The following is a 7,690-nucleotide window of genomic DNA, read 5'->3' as shown; positions in this document are numbered from 1 at the left end:
ATTACACTCTTATTTATAACTTAGTTAATGAGCTTGTACTTTTGGAAATTAAATCCTATCTCCTACAAAAACCTTAAAATAAAGTTTGAACTGATATATTTCAAAGAGTTAATTGGTAATTATACCCCTTGTTCCTTTTTCTACAATAACAAGGTGGACATTTAGTCCACCGAAATGACTGAGTACAGAAAATGGGACTAATTGTGGAATGATAAGACATCACCTTTCTGAATTTTAAAGTCTATGCACACTTCTTCTGCCAAAGCTAAATACGTTGGCCATCATAACGCGCACAAAAATCTGAGCATCCATGCATTAAAAGTCAGCACGGTTTCTTTTGCACAATTATTGTGTCGGGAGGAGCATTCTACAGATCAATATAACCCTGCTGTATAAGTATGTCATGTCCTAACAAAATAATAAATTTAATTTTAGCCAGAACATTAGCTTGAATCTTAAATTATATATAACTTTAAATAATATTTAGATTATATATAACCTTTTACTAAGAATAATTATTCAAATATAACTATATATTGTTATAGATAAGTTTAATCGATAATAAATTATGTCATGCTTATCATACACCCCAATTTGAATGGATAATAAATTTAAGTTTATGAAAAAAAATTACCACATTAAAAGTCCAAATTAGGTAAAATTTTAAACATTTATAACATTTCTTAAATTAAAAGGAAAAATTTAATTCAACATGAAGAATCTAAAGTCTTGATCCAAATTTTTTTAATATTCTTTTAATTAAATATTTGTAAAATAAATCTTTAAAAAGAAAACCATATCCTATGGATATTTTAAAATTTGTAAAGACATTAATATTTCCACACCAAAGTTGTATTATTTGAAAATATTAATTTGATGTGGTTTTATTATAAATTTCGTTACCATGCCATGTAGAAAACACCATTAAATCTAATATTAATATTAAAATATTAATAATAGTATTAATATTAAATATAATATTAATAAATTTAATAACTTTGGATTAATACAATATTAAAATTAATATAATATCCAATTTTTCATATTATAATATATATTAATATATCATGATATACATTAACTTTAGATATATACGCAGAGAAGAAAAAAAAATAGAGTGATAGAGGTGGAGAGATAGAGGGAGTGACAAGGGAGAGATGGAGATAAACTGAAGGAGAGTGGGGTAGGAGGAGTGAAGAGAGAGGGAAGAGAGTAGTGAGAGAGGGAGAGAAGGGTAAGAGGGAGCGAGGGAGACATAAAGATGGAGGTGGCAGAGAGAAGGAGAGATGAGACATTGACAAGGTTGGAGGGCAGAGAGAGAGTGATGGGGGGCAAGAGAGGGAGACAGGAGAGAAAGGGATATAGGGTAAGGACCAGAGAGAGGACTTGAGAGAGAGGAGGAGAGAGGGAGGGATAGAGAGATGGAGTTGTATGGGGAGAGATGGAGTGAAGAAGAAATACATAGAGAGAGAAAAGTGGAGAGAGAGAGGGAGTGACAAAGGAGAGATGGAGAGATAGTGTGTAAGTTTTGGGGTGAGATAGAGAGACAAAGAAAGAGAGATTGAGAGATAGTGTGTAAGTTTTGGGGTGAGATAGAGAGACAAAGAAAGAGAGATGGAGAGATAGTGTGTAAGTTTTGGGGTGAGATAGATAGACAAAGAAAGAGAGATGGAAAGAGGGGAGGAGAAAAAGAGAGATGAGAAAGGGAAGGAGAGTGATAGAGTTGGAGGGTGAAGAGAAAGAGAGAGGGGGGAGCTAGAGGGAGGTGGGAGGAAAAGGGAGAGAGAAGGAAGACAGAGAGGTAGTGTGAGAGAGAAGGAGATATAGATGGAGTTGGAAGGGGAGAGAGGGAGGTAAAAAGAAATACATAGAGAGAGAAAGGTAGAGAGAGGGAGTGATAAGGGAGATAGAAAGAGAGAGAGAGAGAGGTGAGAAGGAAGGAAGAGAGATAGAAGGGGGAGATATGGAGACAAGGGGAAGAGAGACAGAGAGGGAGAGAAAGGGAGATATAGATAGATATGGAGAAAGAGTGTGTATGTTTTGGGGGCGTAAAAAGGGACAAAGAGGCAGAAGGAGATAGAGATATAAATGGGAGGTGGAGAGAGGGAAGAAGAGGGAGATAGAGAGAAGGAAGGAGGGAGAAATAGATAGATATATATGGAGAGAGAGAGAGAGAGAGAGAGTGTGTGTGTGTTTGGGGGGTGAGATAAAGATACAAAGAAGCAGATATAGAGGGGGATATAGATATAGATGGAGAGGGGAGAGAGGGAATAATATTTCCTGCAATATATGCATTAGTTTCAATGTAGATGATGATTTCTGATACTATTTGATTGCTTGCGTTAGATGAATTGGTTTCAGTGTAGATGTTGATTTGTAATTATATTTGATTTCCTGCACTAGATGCATTGCTTTCATGTAGATGTTGATTTCTAGTCTTATTTGATTTCTTTCTCTAGATGCATTGATTTCAATGTAGTTGTTTTTAATCCTATTTGCTTGCTTGCATTAGATAGATTAGATATTGTTAATCTTGAAGCTGTAAATTATTAATATTTTTCAAGATTAGATAGAAGGGGGAGAGAGGGAATACTATTTCTTGCACAAGATGCCTTGATTTCAGTGTAGATGATGATTTCTAATCCTATTTGATTTCTTGCACTAGATGCATTAATTTCAGTCTAAATGTTGATTTATAATTATATCTGATTGCTTGCACTAAATGCATTGATTTTAGTGTAGATGTGGATTTCTAATCCTATTTGATTTCTTGCACTAGATGCATTGATTCCAGTGTAGATGTTGATCTCTAATATCATTTGATTGCTTGCACTAGATTCATTGATTTCAATGTAGATGTTGTTTTTTAATCCTATTTGATTGCTCACATTAGATGCATTAGATGTTGTTAATCTTAAGGGTGTAGATTATTAAAAAGATATTTTTCAAGATATATTTAGTATTACCTAGATGGACATTATTAAGAATAAATTACTTGTGAAAAGTTGTGATACCTAGACTTAACATGCAATAGATATGAAAAATCAATCCTCTTGTAAAGTGCAAATTAATCCTTAACAAGATCATCTCCCTTCTTCATCACCAACTAATTATTAATACACAAGTACATATATTCAAAACTACATATATGAAAAATTACTAATAGATAATTGCATACCACAATGTATTCAAAAGGTTTATAAAAGGATAACATATATTTATAAACATTCAAAATAAATCAAAATATTCTTGAAGGAGATGTGATAATTGTTTAGAAAAACAAATAATGTAGATTTTATAAATCTGACCGCTCATTAAAAAAAAATTACATTATTTCTTGACTTTGCAAAATAGGCTATAGATAATAAAAAATCATCAAAATATTCTTGAAGGGAATAAATTATTTCAAACATTAGCAAAGAAACAAATTATTGAGTAATCTTCATGCAGGAAATTATTAAAATTACTCTTTAATATATATTTAGCAATACCTGGAGGAACACTGTTAAAAATCAATTAGTAGTCAAAAGTTGTGATACATAAAATTAAACAAAATAAATGTGCAACATCAATCCTCTTGCAAACTATTGACAATATTATCTCCCTTTTTCATCACCAACTAATTACTAATAAACAATTATATGCACATATAAAAATATAACACAAATGTAACATTTACAAGCATTACCATCCAAAGCCAAACACATAAACACACAAACCACTCAAAGCATCCAAACACGTGCTTATAAACCATCAAGGCAAGCAACATAGGCTAAATTAAAGAAGATCATGATATGGTCATACCAAGCAAAGAAAACATAATGTGAATTTTGAAGTTTATCTCAAACATATAAATAATAATGATAATCTAAAAATGTGACATTGTTTCCCTCAACTGGAGCCAACTTAGATCCATCTAACACCATATTTATCATGTGCCGAGAGGGATCAAATCCCTCGAGGTGAAAATTTTCTTCAAGTTCTAAACTCCAATGATTATTACCAGCTTAGGTCCATCTAATATCAAATCTATCATGTGCCGAGAAGGATCAAATTCCTCGAGGTGCAAACCTTTCCTCAAGTTCTACACTCCAAAAAGAAGGTTTGCACCTCGAGGGATTTGATCCCTCTTGATGAATGATAGATCCAATATTAGATGGATCTAAGCTGGTAATAATCATTGATCCGTAGGCTATCATCACACATGATAGAATGCATAGTTATTATTCAATAAGTTTCCTAGAATGATGTGCACGAAAATCAATGTATGGCAACCAATATTTCTAGAATTATAGCTCCATTGATACACCGAGCAATATATGGCAACCTTTGGATTTTGTTGAAACGTAGTATTAAATCGAAGGCTAGTTTCTATTGAATGTTAGTTTCAATGATTTTTTTTTATTGTAAATCACATAAAGAGATTTTAAAAAATGATTTCCTTTTGCCTTCTATGAATTTTATTAAAACTTTTGCCTTCCATAAAAATCTAGCTCCAATGAACTATTTTATCGTAAATTATACGAAAAGATTTTAGAAAATGATTAATAGAAATAGATACTTGTCTAGAATTACAGTTTATTTATTTGATTTTGAAAATGGCGACTTGAACGGTCAACGTCGGCCTAATAGTCAGAATCTATTCATTCTCGTCATGCTGACATGCTGGTCATGAAATATGGCCCAAATCAGATGAGTTTTACCAAATTTCATGAAATATTGTTTTAGTCACCAAGGGGTTTTCGTCCCAAGATGAAGATAGAACTGGCCGTGACAAGTTCTCAACAAACCAACAATAAGATAAACAAACTCAGGTTGATCTAAATGCGTAGCTCCTATCCCCTCTTATAAGATTGATGGACTCTCTAGAAACCTTATCCTATTGCTTTCCCTCAAAAAACAAAGGCAAATGCCATGGGCAAATACCATGGGAAAATACCACAGTAAATACTCTGTCTATTTTGACCATATCAAAAAAAGGGAATATTACAAATCCTCCTTCCCCATGATTTCTTGCCCTCAATCAATCCATGTCTATCGATAGTAGGCACATTTGTATACTGATATGAAGATCCCATATAAACCATTGTGCTACCCTATGTTTCCCTACTAAATGGACATGAATGAATCTTTTGATAGCTGGATCCCAAACAATTCTCCCAACAATCTTTCCATCAATAGATCCACTTGGATCCCAATGCCACCTAAGTCTTTGGACCTATGGGTTATGATACCACCTTCGCCCTCCATCACTATTCATGCCTAAGGGCCCAAGCTGTAATATGCCCTTAGCTAAGAGCATCCTCTTAAGAATCATCACATCAATATAGTTCAAAATCGTAATCTCTTGCCAATCCATCCCATGGGAAGGATCTAATTCATGAATACCTGCACATGAAATAAATCTACTATGTTGATGTTGTTCGATGCCCAACTCATGCTACTCCACCCGATCGCCCAACATGGTCCATTTGGAGAACTTTTCCCTACTCCTCGTTAATGTAGAAAGGTGGGTTGGTAGTGTTGCAGGCCCTATCTACGTACTCTCATAGAGGGCTTCTCTAAAACTCCCAGTTGTACTCCTCTTGTTGCTTTGTGAGGGACTTGAGTCATTCCTCAACAATACACAACTTGGTTGCTGATTCAGCACACAACCCTATGAGCTCCTCGATTTCCATGTTCTCTTGTAAGACATTGTCTCAGAAAGTCCCGACTCTCTACTTCAACATCATAACATGTATCTTGAAATGCTTGATATTTTCCTGAAAGTCCTCTATTAGCAATTCTGGTGCCCTATTGAATGTCTCTGCATCTATCTGCATTAGATGCTCAACTATCACAACTCCAACTTGAACCTTTGACCGAATCTCTGGAAATGGCTCATCCTACACACTATGTTTGTTATAATCCCTTTTATGTTCATGATCATCATGTGAGTTCACTACTACTGGTTCTTCATTCAGGTCTTCCTAGATGTCTTCCCATTGGCTGTCTCCACCTGTGGAGACAATATGTTGTTCATCTTCTCTGGTTATCGAATGTGGATGAATTGGTACACTTCTATTTACACTTGACTATTCAAATTCTTTGTGGATGTCCCTTTGGAAATAAATGGACTCTTTTTTATAGGATTCTACTTCGCCATGCACTTTTCAATGCTTGTCATCTTGTAAATATCTGTGAATAACATCACACTACTAGTCATCATCTTTACTTAACTGCTCAAATTTTCATGGATGCTCTCCTGAAAATCAATTGACCTAATTATAGAAGACCCTCCATGATATGAAGGAATCCCCTCTTGTCCTATCCTTATTTCCTCCTTCCTATCACCTAGGCATGAATGGTTAGGTTCCCATGGTCCCTTGCAGATAAAACATAGTCCTCTCCTTCTTAGTTCATTCTTGTTGCAAGCTTTACTTCGTTTGTTCTTGCTTCCTCCATCCATCCTTGTGAGCTTCTTCCTGGTCAAAACCTTTCTGAGCAATTTTATGTTTTGCCTAACCAACTTCTCGACTAGATCATAGGAAGCTTGTGATGTGAGTGGTTCCTTCATCCAAATGGTTAATAATTTGGATCTTAGTATCTTGCAGATATCAACATCTCCTTTTAATAATAGGGACATAGTCTTTTGCATGCTTGTTTTGACATTGTGTAGATGATCTGATGTAATGTTGGTGTAAAATTCTTGGAGCAACTGAAAGATTAACTCATCAAATTCCAAATTTAGAATGAATGTGCCAAAGATGAAATCTGCCATGAGTTCTAGAATTTTGTGCCGCCTCTGAAAGGTAGGAAGCATGTTATTGTTCAACACTTGAAGGGTTTCTACTATCAATTGCAATATCTCCCTCATGATATCATTACTGTGAGGTAGTAGTGGCGATGTTAAAACTATGACCATGTTGAGACAAAAGACAATTTGTGAGCATGACCTCTTCACAAGATACTCCCAAAGTTTGGGTTGTATTAGCTCAAGCATGAATTTCTTGGGAGCCCAACTGAGTAAACGTTGTAGCTCCCCTACCCGAGGCAAACAGGTGTCTACTTCCTCCAACTTACAAAGCTCTATGACTGAATTTGTTCATTGCAGTTCAGATCCAAGTGCAAAGAGCGCCCCTCTCGTGAAACCACTACTATCGAGATGGCCCTTTGAATCACTATTTTGAACGACCGTATTAGCACGCCACCTCTTAACGCTTGCAACCATAGTGTCATTATGTCATTATGATGGCACCCTCTAGCTCTTCGATGGCGGATTGTAATCTAGATCAAACTTTATGCACTAGAGTATGGCATTTGGCCTATGGAATTTGGTGTATGAATGGCTCCGGTCTTGTACCTTTCACTTTGCTGGGTTGAATAACCGCAATGATACGCAGTGGTGAATAACTCAATAGCAACGAGGAATTACCCTGTGACCTATTAACAATTATGACAATAATGGATCCACCTTCTAGGTCTCGGAGTCTCAATAACAATGTTGGTGATAACATTAACACGGACACCCTCAATTTTGTCGATCTTGGCTTCTCGCTACTTGGAAACCTCCTCAACATCGAAATAGGCCTCACGACCTTCTGCTTGCCCCTTCGCTGGTTGCATATTGAATTGATATTACTCTTGGCTCTCGTTTTCGTGCTTGTTACGCAGACATAGGTGGCCAAGTTCAAGAGATCCTAGGCCCTCT

This window comes from Pinus tabuliformis, chromosome 7 (assembly GCF_031772625.1).
Source record: "Pinus tabuliformis cultivar Carrire ecotype Pingquan chromosome 7, CPIR1, whole genome shotgun sequence".
In the NCBI taxonomy this organism is placed as follows: Eukaryota; Viridiplantae; Streptophyta; class Pinopsida; order Pinales; family Pinaceae; genus Pinus; species Pinus tabuliformis.
This window is presented reverse-complemented; position numbering follows the sequence as displayed.